General features: G+C 45.4%; 1 protein-coding gene across 2 annotated transcripts in view; it reads right to left on the bottom strand.

The window, feature by feature from the left end:
* SCN8A (sodium voltage-gated channel alpha subunit 8) overlaps positions 1 to 10202 on the bottom strand; it is a 120271-nt gene extending 110069 nt beyond the window's left edge. For both annotated transcript variants that reach the window (XM_042451972.1, XM_042451973.1), the window contains exon 1: positions 10102 to 10202. The gene's annotated coding sequence lies outside the window, so the exon portion shown is untranslated. The remainder of the gene's footprint in view (positions 1 to 10101) is intronic.
* Between the last annotated feature and the right edge of the window lie 3591 nt (positions 10203 to 13793).

Below are 13793 nucleotides of genomic sequence, written 5' to 3'. Positions count from 1 at the left end.
TATTATTATTATTATTATTATTATTATTATTATTATTATTATTATTATTATACCATGATCTTTTCTAGAACAAGATTGGGGCTCAGACGACTTGCTGATAAATACAACATCTACTGTTCTAAAAATGAATTCAAAATAAACACAGCCAAATCCAAAATCATGGTCTTTGAGCACAATTTCCATCAGTGCAGATGGAGCATAGGAGATTGTCCCTTGGAGAAAGTAAAAAACTTCAAATACTTAGGGCTAACATTTCATCATAGGGCTCTGTGGAACCATCACCGATCTTTGTTGTTGAAAAGATCTCAAGGCAGCAAATCAGATATCATAAGATTCTTCTATACCAAGGGGAATCAATAGATTCCAATGATCCTCAATGTTTTCAATACAAAGATTGCAGCTAACCAATATATAATAAATATAATAAATGCAATAGCATTTGGATTTGGATCGAAGCTGACAACTCTGAACGTGATAGCTTTTAAGTAAAATTCCTTTGGGCTTTTTAGGTGTTCCTAGATGTGTTCCCAACCCAGTTTTTTTTTTTTAACTAGAAACAGGAGAATGTCCTCTTTTCACTAAGGCTTCGCTACTTGCATTTAAACTTTGGCCTAGGGTTTTTGTCTTTAAGTTAGGTATGGGCCTGGTTAATCTCCTGGCTTTGGATCAGCAGATGGACTAAACAAATTGCTCATAAAGCTGCTTCTATTGGTCTTTCTGGATCTCTACTTTTAAACTTAGGCCATGAGATGGTACTAAAATAGAGACTCTGAGACATTGCTTTCTGCAGTCTTAGGACCAATTCTATTTCACTTTGCTCTCCTAGTCCCCTACACGTTCATTATGCAGGGTCAGCCTTCTTACTGAAAAAAATTGACTGTCCCAAGATATCACATCTTGTTCTCCAAGGCAAGATGCAACGTGCTTCCCTCCAACCTTCTTTTCAGGAGGTTTGCTAGATTACCCACCTCTGCTCGATTTTGCCCTTGTGGTCAGCAAGTAGTTGAAACTCTATCACACATTTTGTTTTCTCATGTATTTTATAACCAGTGCCGTAACTAGCTGATTGCCCTCTTATTGGCATGTAAGCCGGGCTGTGCTGAATTATTTTACATCAAAATGGTGTTGCAAGACAAATGCACAAGTATCACCCTGTCGGTTGCAAATTTTTTGTCACTGGCAGTTAAAATGAAAAAGAGAGAACTGCTAAAAAGAGGCCTGACTAACAGATCTATATGCTAATGCTATAATTTTATAATTAAGCTAATCCCCAATGCCTGGAGTTTCTTCAGCTAATATGGCCAACATCAGGGAGACATGACCCATTGTTGAGTTAATGTTGCCATCCTATCCTTTATTGCCATTCAGCAAGTAGAGCTCCAGGGGTGGGAGGGAGAGGGAAGATTTATCCTACAGAAAAGTTCCCTACCTCTGATTTGTATTGGTCTAATAAGTTACTTACCAGACACAAAGTAAGGGATTTACAGGCTGCGGTCCTTGAACAAAGAAATTACAAAGGAAGACAAGAGAGAAACTGCTGAATTGAATTATATTCACAAATGCCAATCCATTAGCAGAGGTATGAACAAAGACAATAGCTTCATGGCACACTACATATATTAATACACAGCGTCCTCGTTACTGCACATATCACAAAAAGTAGTCTTCTCAGAAAGAGTTTTGAACTCTGGAAAACTGACTTTTGGTAAGCAGATTTATTGCTTTTGCATATTAATACTAACTGATGACAGTAAAGATTTGAAAGACCTATATGACCTTAAGGCAAGGGTCATGGTTTGCATCTTTTTGGGTTCCATTACATTCTATCCCACTCCTACAACTGTATAAATATGCTTTACCTGAGGATTTTATACTACAGTACTCAGTACCAAAGATTTGGGTTTATATCCACAGAAGCTCATACTAAAATAAAAACCAGTTAGTGTTAAAGATGCTGCTACATTCTTTCTCTTCTCCCCTCTCTCCCCATTCCTTTTTTTACTCCTGTGCCTTGCATATTACCCAAATATACCAGCCTGTACCCTGGGATGTGTTGCTCTTGAACAAAAATAAAAGCAAGAACAGATGACAACAGGCAGTCCCCACCCTTCCCATTCTCCAAGGGAACCCTTCTTCCTCCCACTCACCACTTTCTTGTATATTAATAAATCAGCCAGATGTTACAAAACAGTAGAAGTCTCCACTGACCTCTCTTACCAAAGGAGGCCAAACTCACTTAGAATTGCCCTTGGATCTTATCAATGGTTAGGGAAACAGGGAGTGCATAACAATTAGTTTAGCCTATCATTTGCACCAACTCAGTGTTTGTTGTGCTAAAATTGGGCTGAGCAGGCAGGGAGGGAAATTAGCTGTCACTTAAAGAAAGTTGCAAAAATGAGTTTGAAAAAAGTGGTGGGAAATAATGTCAGCTGAATATTTGCAAAAATACTTAGCGGCCATATCAGTTTGTTATTGTTTTCAGTACTAAAAGGAAAAATACTCACACAAAAAGCTTGTAAAACCCAATTCATTAATATATTTGCCTTGACAAGGAAATTTGTTCACAGAAGTATCCATCTGACCATGTAGAAAAGCCGGTAGCAGTGGCACAGCCATCTGAGAGTATGCTGGAAAAGTCACTACTTGGATTATAATGACCAGAATCCTTCACCCAGCATGGCCAATGGGACTTCGGAGAATTTTCATCCAAAAGGTAACTTCCCTGAACTCTGCTCCATATTTAAAGTAATACTGATATCCCACTGAAAGTGTCCCATCATATCTTTGGATAAAGGAACAGACATCCTTGACTAAAGCCACAGTTTGTTGTTATTATGTGTGACAAGTTGCATTTCGACAGAGCTGGCTTGGGGCTATGAACCTGGCAAGAAGCCCCATTGATTTCAATGCCCCTGACTTCCAAATAAGCAGCTTAAACTTTTTAGAGTAAGACTTATAACATGTTTAGTGCTATTCTGCTTTCCAGCTGTGGCAAATTCCAAGCTTGTCCAGTGTCCATCAGCTCCCAAATCAATATAATGAAGAGAAAGGGAATGAATTCCCTACAGTGGGGTACTGCAGCCAGAAACTCCTCATTGAGACATCTGAGAAGGGAGGGAAGAATTTCAATGGAGGAATGTCTTTGTGCACATGTATTTTAAAAATAATTTGCTCTCAACATCTTCAAACAGAAATAAGATATATTCTGCTGGCAAATATTTGAGCCAGTGTGGATTATATCCAGTTAGTACCAGGCAGGGTAATGCATCTGGCACACACTTGTACAGAATTGTACTGGTACCCAGAAATGTATTTTTTACTCACACAAATTTCCTTGAAATCAATACAGTCACTGTAGTAGTAGTCGTCGTACATACCTAAACACACATGCTAAGCCAGGCATTCCAAAAGTCTGTGCTAGGGCACATTGGTGATCCGGGATAGGAATGCTGGAGTAATGCAAGAAATAAATGAATGAAATTAAGGATTTCTGGAAATTCAAAACACCACTCAAAGAGGAGAATGCTAACTGAGTCTCTGTGTAATTCACTGGTCTGGCCATTCATCCTCCCAACTGACATCCTCCATTGCTGGTGTGGCTACAACTGGTTTCTGGTCATGAAGGCAATGGGCCTTTGCTTCAACAGTATGTGTTAAACTGCCCTTGGGACCCTTCTGATCATTCATCACTGCAGCCTTTGTTGGATTTAGGCAATTTGGCTGCATCTGCTCTGGGTATGACTGGGCCAAGGATGGAGAATGTGTGGCCCTGCAGATGTTGCTGGATAATTTATTCTGCAGCAGTTACTGTATTGTCATTCTGAGTTTGCTAGTCATGGAATGGGTATAAATATCAAAACAATGCACTGGCTTTTCATGAAAACAATTACTTGGTCATTTTTCTGGTTTCTAGATCCCACACATCTCTATAATCATAATGACTGGAAGCTTGCCTTAAATAAATCCCCACCACTACCACATAACAGTTGACACTGTCACGACGTCCTGAAGACAGTTCCATATTCTCTGCATTTTTTTCCTTTAATCATATGGAACTGTTTCATGTAAAGAGAGCGAGCAAGCTCTGTTTGACAGATTCTTGTGCACAGCTGATGTCAGCCGAATTGTCTTGTCTATTCCTTGTAGACAATCTTTGAAACACTGGGTAATGTGCTAGGATACTTGAAGCTGGCATATTTTTTATATGCTTAATGCTATTCTTAATTATGTATGTAGTTCAATATTTCAGAAAGGAGACTGTTATGAATGAGAATCTCCATCCTGAACCTTTCCTGTCTTGGTGCATTACCGTTTTTTTCTGCTAACGGGTCACTGATGCAGAGACAGACTATAGGTAGGCTGTAAACCATTTTTCTTCCAAATGCTATCCTTTCTTATTATTATATTATTATTATACTTTATTTATATAGCTCTGTAGATTTACACTATAGAATTTTAAAAACATAGTAAGAAAAGTGGTCTGCTTGGCATCTGTAATCATGAATATAGCATTTAACAAATGAGATCATCCCTTACTGTCCATTAAGCCCAGTCTCCAGGACCAGTGAAATGATAATATGTCAGGTTTACAGGAATATATTATAATTCAACAGGAAAAATAGTAAACTCCCCATGACAACCTCATTTTAGCCCAAATTCCTGATCTGGACAGCCTGCTCATCCCTGCAAATTGAAATCAGCAGGAATCTCAGTATATAGCATATTAATTTCTGATTAAGGGGTGAGCATTTACAAAATGCTTTTAGCATTTACACAAACAAGTCTAGAGGTTACAGAAACCTGCATTTACCTTACAATATTTAAGACTAGGGCTGATGGGACTTGTAGTCCTGCAACACCTGGAGGACTACACATGACCCTCTCTTTGCTCTAACTTACAACCAGTGTTCAGAGGGATTTTGCCAATAGTCTTGTGAAGTTATAAACACTATCCGTTTCCCTATGATCCAAAACACTCTGCAGAAATAATCCATTTTGAAACCACTTTAACTGTCTCGGCTCAGTGCTAGAGAATCCTGCTAACTGTAGTTTATTGTGCCACAGAGAATGTGAAATGTTCCATAAACTACAGCTCCCAGAATTCCCTTGCATTGAGCCAGGGCAGTTAAAGTGGTTTCAAACTGGATAATTTCTGCAGTGTGTTTTGGCCTTATATTTCACTAGACTAGGGAAACACACATTCTCAAATACTCTCAAATTGGACATACATTTTTAGTCTACAAACTGGACTGAGACACCTGCTTGGGGGTTATTAGGTCCAGATTTTTTTCTTATTGCTTCTTAAGCGGTGCCTGGGGGGGGGGGGGGAGAGATGAAAAACTGGCTACCAGGAGACACAGAACCAAAACAGAAGACAAGGTAACACTGCTTTCCTCTTCACGGGTCCCTCTGGATGTTTTGGACTACCACTCCCCAATCCCTGGAATGGCCAGTGGCCAGGGATGATGTGCATTATGATTCTAGCCACCTAGAGTGACCACACTTGAGATCTCTGAAAACCACATCCCAAGTTAAAGTTAAATGAATTAACATAAAATTTACAGTTGTGGCAGTAAACGTATTCCCTCTTTTCTCTGCAATTTTACCAAAGAAAATGAACCAAGAAAATGAAAATGGGCTTTCATGAGTAATAGCAGGAAGACAATCTATGACATGTGATAGCAAATATGTGTACAAAATAGAGAGAGAGCGTGCAAGAGGAAAGACTAGAATTAGCCAACTTCAGTCTTAGTAACTTTATATGCAGTTGACTATTGTGATATCCACACACCCAACCAATCAGTTCAACAAAGGCCATTAATATTATTAAATGCTATTGTCTCTTTGTCATTTTAGCTATAACTATCCAATAGTTCCCTGTTTGGAGGGTCTGTGTGGGGAGTCACACATCAAGGCCAGATTGGTTGATGACCTCACTATCTATCTTGTTTTCATTTTCTTCTGTACTATTATAAGGATAGCACACTACATCTGTCCATTCAGCTCAGTTCCATTTGGTTCAATATAATGAATTCCAAGATGAAAATACATAGAATTGCAGCCATGGTTTATTAAGACAGACAAGCGACAGACTTTGAAGGTACCTATCCACACAACTGCTTTCTGTTTATGATATACTGAGTTTAGGATTACACTCGTTATCTACATCTGTGAGATCCTCCCTTGGGACAGAAAACTGGATTTAATGACAACCTGGTCCCTTGCATGTGCTATGGTTTTGTGATCTACTTATGCTTTATGGCTGTTGAATCTGTCTTTATTCTGAATCCCTTACTTGCAAACCACTGGATACACTGTATTCCGGTGTGTTTAATTATTTCAGTGATCAGTGTGCACATGACAGGAAAGTGCTCAATAATGAATGGGAATCACATGATCAGCACAGATATCATTAAAGTGAGCATGGAGACTTCACTAGTGATGGCATCTTTTAAGTCAATGAAAAAGAAACAGTAAACATTGGTGGCCATGTTACACAAAGATGTTACCTATTAAATGAAACCAACTCAAAGAATTTTAAGCATGGTCCAGTTTCATAAAATATGATTTCACAGTGTGGTTGGAGGCACTATACCGAGAAATCTGACCACATTTAAGTCCCACTGAAAGAAAGCTTTCAAAGGGAGTGAAAGCCAAACACTCAACTGCACCAAATCGCGCTTCCTACTTCCAAGCAACTGAATCTCAGCAATAATTCTACTGATGATTAACCATTGGCAAAGTTGTCTTGGGGAAAGGGATATGATTCATTAGCCTTTTTAAATTAGGATTTTTCCCCTGAAAGAGAAATTTTAGCCAGATGCAAATCTGTTAGTTTTATCCAGCTGCAACTACAGGATGTGTATTCTGTCCTGAAACATGGGAGTCCTTCTCTGGTCTTCATGGAATGGACATGACAGAATGGATTTTAAATCTTTTTAATTTTACATGGTATTTCTGTATAATGTATCTTGACTAGAATTAGGCTTGAGCTAACCTTTACTCCAGGGGTGAGATTCCTGTCACCTTTCAGATGTTGTTGGACTCCAGTTTCTTTCAGCTTTACCCAGCAGAGTTAATAAAGAGGAATTCTTGGAGAGGCAGACCAAGAAGAGCTGGAGGGCTGTACGATTCCCACCATGACTCTACTAGCTTGCATGTGCAGAAAGTGTCTTACTAACATGGACTCTTGAAGGCCTCCTGAACAAGGTAATTCACTGGTCAGCCTGGCAAATCAGGCAATCTTGCATAAATTCCTTCACATTCCAGTGGTGAAGGCCTACTCTGGACGATGGGGTCTGGAACAGACGGTTGTTCAAAATGCAAGCCTGAGGCTACTTGGAAATACCTTGAGCAGAGGATATCATGATGCACCCATTTACAACAATTTAGGCACAACTATATAGTTTGCCTTCATGCCAGGCACTACACATACTGGGGGCAGCAGCTTACAATGTGGAGACACTTTATGGTGGGGGCTAAGCCACATGGCAAATATCAAATCTAATATGGCTCAACACACAGAGCAAATGCCCCCTATTTTCAAGTAGTCTCCATACGCCAGTCATGTTGTCTGAACACCTCCTAGTTGTTGTGTGTGTGTTTTTTTAAAAGAAACATTTTCTCCTTTATCATTAGTATTTATATGCCTGGCAGTTTCTTTTCTGGCATTGGCGATCATCACAATAATAACCTAGTGATACTGGCAAAACTTGAGGTGGACTGATAGGTACTTGCTCCAGAAGGCCTCCCAAGGAACCCATGGATTCGAGGGGGTCCCACCCTTCCCCTTCACTGGGTTACACCAAGTCCCTTGCAAGGGCTGTGATGTAATGTAACCCTCTCTGTAGCCCCCCCCTTCCCCCCTTTTGCAACCTCCATACTCCAGCACCTCTTTGCTAAAGGCCATGGGGAAATGGTTTTGAGAAAGCTCTCCCAAGCCACCCAACCCACAAGTAGACATGGCCAATAAGTAGACAACCGACCAATACGGAAACCCACCAACCATCCCGTCTCACTCTTACTGGGCTGCATCCACACTGGAGAAATAACCCAGTTTGGCACTGCTTTAATTCTTTCCTGGCTCTTTGCTATGGAATTCTGGGGGTTGAGGTTTGTCGTGGGGCACAGAGCTCCACTCCGCTCGGGGCCCCCCAACAAACCCCAACTCCCAGAATTCCATAGCAAAGAGCCAGACAAAGAGTTAAAGCGGGGCCAAACCGGGTTATTTCTCCAGTGTGGACGCAGCCCCAGTCTTTCCAAAGCAGCAGCACAAGCCTAGCGACGATGCTAAAGGCAACACAACCCTTGCAGTGGAGCCCTCTCCAAGCAAAACCTCTCAAGCACAAGACCCGGCCCGCAGCAGCCCTCCTCTACCAAAGGGAGCTGTCCATTTCAGCACCACCGAAAGCCTGAAAAGCCCTCCAAAGCGAGAGGGGAACGCTCCCTCCCTCCCTAATCCCTGCACCACCGAAAGGCAACCCAGGCTGTATGTGAGCATCAGCAGCGTTATCTTGGGAAGGGCCCTGTTGGGTTGGCCAATCCAACCAATTTTTTGGTGCCCAGTCCCAGATGGGTTGCACTCTTTCTGCACCAAGACAAAAGCATACAAAGTGTCACCTCCCCCCCTTTCCCCAGGAAAGCCTTCGGGGAAGCCTCTATGACCCCCCCCCACCTTAATGTCGCTTTCTCTTTCCCACACAAGCATCTTCCCAATTGGGTACCAAGCGCAGGGGCCAGGAGTTCTTACGGAAGAAGAGGAGGAGGAAGGCTGCAGGGGGCAGGAGAGGGGCAGCAGACCACTAAGCCGGCCTTTAAAAACCCCTTCCCGACAAGCCTCCATCCACGCTGAGCAACCCTTAGAGATCTGGGCCGTTTTGCAAGATGGGGGGGCTACCCCATGTGCAGCCTCTGCCCCCCCCCCCGAGCTTCCTAATTCCTGACTGCTCCCCCCTCCCTCCCTCAAACCCAGTACCTTGCTCAGCCTCCGCCAGCGCCGCGACTCCTCCTCTCCGGCTCTTCCCGCTGCGGCCCCTTCAAAGCCCCCTTCCTCCCCAGATCTGCCCCCTTCTCTCCTTCGCGCTGGGCCAAGGAGACTGACTGGCCCACAGACAAGGCCCCCCGCACCGCCTTTCTCCTCCCGACTCCGGCAGGAGAGAGAAGGCGAGGCCAAGTTAGTTTTCCCGGCCCCCCTCCCCCCCTCCGGCTCCCCAAAAGTGCGGGTTTGGGGAGGGCTCCTCCTTGCCCCTTCCTCCTCCTCTTCCTCCTCCTCTTCTCCTGGGAAGGAAAGAAACCCCGGCAGAGGTGAGGCAGCCCCGTCGGAGGGACCTGGCCAGTCAGGACGATTGCGGCGGCGGCGGCGGAGGGAGTGGAGGGCTGGAGGGGGTGGAGGGGGTGTCTCTTTCACCCAATGGGGGGGCTGAAGGGTGCCCTCCGCTCGCCCCACTGAATGCAGGCAAATTCAAGGAGGGGGGGATCTTGCCAAAGAAAAAGGACAAGCAATCAGCCGGCCACTGACGAAGGGGTGAGGAAGGGGCGAAGGGGAGGGGGCCACTGCCCCAACTAACCCCCCCAAGACACACAATTTCCCACCCGCCCCCTTCTCTTGGGCCCCCCTCCCTGTCTCCCGCGCTGGGCCTGTCTGCAGCAGCGGAGCCTCCCGCCTCCGCCTCCCCCCCCCCAATGCGGAGGAGCAGCGCCGGGGAAAGAGGGAAGAAGGGAGGGAGAGAGGGAGGCAGGGGGCTCCGAGGAGGGAGTGGGGGTTTCCCCCTCGGCCCCGAAGGGGCTTTGAAATCCCTCTGGCTGGGGAGCTCGGAAAAGTCCGCAATCGGAGGGAGAGGGAGGGCGGAGGGGACCACTGGGCAGCCTGGCCCGGGATGCTCTGGAATGGAAGAGAGAGGGGAACGATTGGGAATGAATGGCGGGGGGGGGAGGAAGGGCCCCAGGGCGTGGGAGGCCTCGCTCGCGGCAAAGCGGGGAGGGAGGACTTGGTGGAGGCGGGGGGGAAGGCTGGATTGGCCCAAGAGGTAATTTGGGGAGGGGGGATGTAGAAGGAGAAGGAGAGGGGAAGAAGGGAAGGGTCTCGCCAGGGCTGGCACTTACGGGGCCCTTGCCGGGGCGCTGGCTAGCGCGGCTCCTTCCAGGCGTCGCTGGACTGCAGAGGGGGGAGGCGGCAGGAGGAACTGCGGTGTCGCCATCTTGGTGCGCTGCCTCCCCTGCTTCCCCTGCCTGCCTGCCTGCCTGCCTTCCCCCCAAGCAGCCAGCCAGCGCAGCGCCCCGCCCCTGGCAGCAGCAGCAGCAGAGGAGGAGGAGGAGGACGGGGGAGGACCCAAGGCACAGCAACCGGGAGGGGAGGGGGACGCCGGCTTCCCTTCCCCTCCCTTCCCTCCCCCTCCCTCCCTCAGACCCCCGCTAAAAAGTTGGAGGGAAGTTGGGAAGACCCCTCCCCAGACCTCCAGGCGAGGCGAGGCAAGGCGAGGGCAGCACTCACTCGCTCAGGAGGAGGAGCAGCTCTTCTTCTTGCGAGGAGGAGGCGGCGGCGGAGGCGGCGGAGAGGACTTTTTGGGGATGCTGCGGCAGAAGGGCCCAGTTCGCGCCGTCGGAGAAGGAGGAGGGAGCCCGGGCTTGCCTCTCGTCCGACGTCGCCTCTCCCACTTGGGGGCAATGCCCGGGCAAAGAGGGGGGCAGAGGCAGAGAGGGCCAAGAGGGAGGGCCAAGGCGGATGCCTCCTCTGCCCAGGGGCCCCTTGGAGGGCCCTTCTCCCCAGGCCTGCCTTTGCCAGGGGAGGGGCAGAAGGCTCCCCCTCAGGTTCGCCCATTCATATCTATCTGTCTATCTATCTATCTATATATCATCTATCTATCTATCTATCTATCTATCTATCTATCTATCTATCTATCTATCTATCTATCTATCTATCTATCTATGTATCTATTATAGGAAACCCTCACACAGCAGTGATTCCTTTTCACTCCTAGCCCGTTCCCTTTTCTCAACTCCGGGCGGATTTGCGATTTGGACACTTTGGAGGCTTCCCTTCTTGGATTTGCTCCTGGCTCTTGTAATCAGAAGTTCTTCCTTAAGTTGAAAAGGAGGTTGTTGTTGTTGTTGTAAAGGGTAAGGGGAGTTTAACTCGAAAGAAGGTACTCTCACGCTCCGCTCCGGGTCCACAACAAACTCCAACTCCCAGAATTCCACAGCCTCGAGCCAGAGTTAAAGCAGGGCCAAACCGGATGCAGACCCAGTAGGGCGAGGAAGCTCCGGGATGTCGAAGCCACCCAGAACCTCCTAACAAAACCAAAATAACGACCTCAGATGATTTAGATAACTTTACACTAGACAACGAAGACAAATAAATAACTGGGAAGAGAAGGTGAAGAGGTGATATGATAGCCCTGTTTAAATATCTGAAGGGATGTCATATTGAGGAGAGAGCAAGCTTGTTTTCTATTGCTCCAGAGAACAGGACCCGGAACAATGGATGCAAGCTCCAGGAAAAGAGATTCCACCTCAACATTAGAACTTGTGAGAACTGTTCTGCAGTGAAACACACACTTTCGGGGGATGGTGAAGTCTCCCTCCTTGGAGGTCTTTAAACAGAGGCTGGATGGCCATCTGTCTGAGGGTGCTTTCATTGTGAGTTCCTGCATGGCAGGGGACTGGATTGCATGGCCCTTGTGGTCTCCTCCAACTCTATGATTCTATGGGTCCTAGAGCAAATCAAGGCTGGTCCTAGAGCAAATCAAGGCTGAACTCTCCCTCGAAGCCAAAATGACTAAGCTGAGACTGTTGTACTTTGGCCATATCGTGAGAAGACATGACTCCCTAGAAGAGCTAAGGCAGAAGTCATGCTGGGGAAGAGTGCTGAGGATAGTGTGGACAACTAAAAAGGCAAACAACTGGGTCCTAGAACAAATCAAGCCTGAACTTTCCCTGGAAGGCAAGATGACTCAATTGAGGCTGTTGTACTTTGGCCACATCATGAGAAAGCAGGACTCATTAGAAAAGTCAATGATGCTGGGGAAGGTGGAAGGAAGGCAGTAGAAAGAGGGGAAGGCTGCACATTAGATGTATAGACTCAGTCAGGGAGACCATGGGCCGGAGCCTATAGGAGCTGAGCAGAGCAGTGAAGGATAGGGGAAGCTGGAGGCATCTCATTCACAGGGTTGCCATAAGTTGAGGTTGACTTGAAGGCAGCTAACAACAACAATAACAAAAGTAGAGGTCAGTAGGAAAAGAAGACCACATTCCAGATGGATAGATTATTATTATTATTATTATTATTATTATTAACCTTTATTTATGAAGCGCTGTAAATTTACACAGCGCTGTACATGCAATCTTTTTAGTTAGACGGTTCCCTGCCCTCAGGCTTACAATCTAAAAAGACATGACACAGAAGGAGAAGGGAGTGGTGGAGGGAAAGGGTAAGAGGTCCAGCAGTTCCTCTCAACCTCCGAGGCCTGGACCAAGGCAGATGGACTGGAGGGAGGGCAAGGCTTCATAATGGATGGTTAATCATTATCCAGAGAAAATACATAATCACAAGTAGGATAATACATATACAGTACATAGGAATACAGGAAATGGATCGATAAACAGCCAACAACAGAACATCAGATAGTAAGCGACAATTATGCGATGCCTGGGAAAGCTTCTCTGAATAGGATGGTTTTCAGCTCCGTTTTGAAGCTGGTTAAAGAAGTGATGGCTCTTGCTTGTGGAGGAAGAAGGTTTCAATTAAGGAAGAAGGTTTCAATTAAGGAAGCCATGGCTGCCCTGAGTCTTCAAGACCTGAGCAGGGCTATTGATGGCAGAGTGACTTGAAGGTCTCTCATTCATGGAGTCAAAGTCAAAGTCGACTTGATGGCAGTTAACAACAATAAAATACCTCCCTTGTGGTTGACAAATAGCTCTGGGAAAGCAGCAAGTTTCTGAATCACACAGTGTGCTTTCCCAGGCAGGAATGAGACAAGATAAAGAAGGAAATCTAGAAATAGAGCTGATTGGGGGCAAAACTACAGCACACTGAGATTTGTTATTGTTGTTGGATTAATATCCAAATCTGCCTCTCTCAAATGAATGCTGGCATCTGTGCTTCATGTCCAGAAGATCCTTTCACAGTGATTTCAGCTTGTATTTCCCTTGATCTTCATCTGAAGTAAATTGTAGGAGCTATGGGAAGCAGTGGGCAAAAGAAACAGAAGCAGCAGACAGGAGAGACTAAATGCAACACTGACTATAAATTGAGTATACTGATGGATAAAGGAAAAAAATACTTCCAGGTTTGTGCTTTTATTTAATCATCAAACAAAAGCCCAAAAGCTATAGATCAGGCAAACACCTTCTTCAAAGAAAGGAGGGGAGAGAGGCATGGTGACATACAAAACTAGGGAAGTGCATGTTGTGTTTTCCAGTGTACCAGTGTGCATCACCTAGCAGCAAATAAAACCTGTATGTTGTTCTTTAAGATGATGGACATTGATGCAAAGTGCAAACTTTTGGAAAATGCATTATGCTTTAATGGATGCAAAATATTAATTGGTTAAGGTTTGATTGATCAATTAATAACCCTAGGTTAAAAATAATCTTTTTTTCCTGCTGAACCAGCTTCGTTGAAACCTGTTCTTCATCTTCCACAAAATGGTTAGGGGGAAAATAGATTGAATTGGAACCAGATGTAGCCATACTCAGAGCAGATCCATGTCGCTTCAATTAGTCATGGCTTACTTGTCCCAACAGTGGATCTGTACTCAGCATGCTGCATTCGCACTGCAGAAATAATCCAAGTTGAT

Source organism: Sceloporus undulatus, chromosome 2 (genome assembly GCF_019175285.1).
Source record: "Sceloporus undulatus isolate JIND9_A2432 ecotype Alabama chromosome 2, SceUnd_v1.1, whole genome shotgun sequence".
Classification (NCBI taxonomy): domain Eukaryota; kingdom Metazoa; phylum Chordata; class Lepidosauria; order Squamata; family Phrynosomatidae; genus Sceloporus; species Sceloporus undulatus.
Note: the sequence above shows the minus strand (reverse complement) of the source record. Positions and strands in the feature narration are given on the sequence as shown.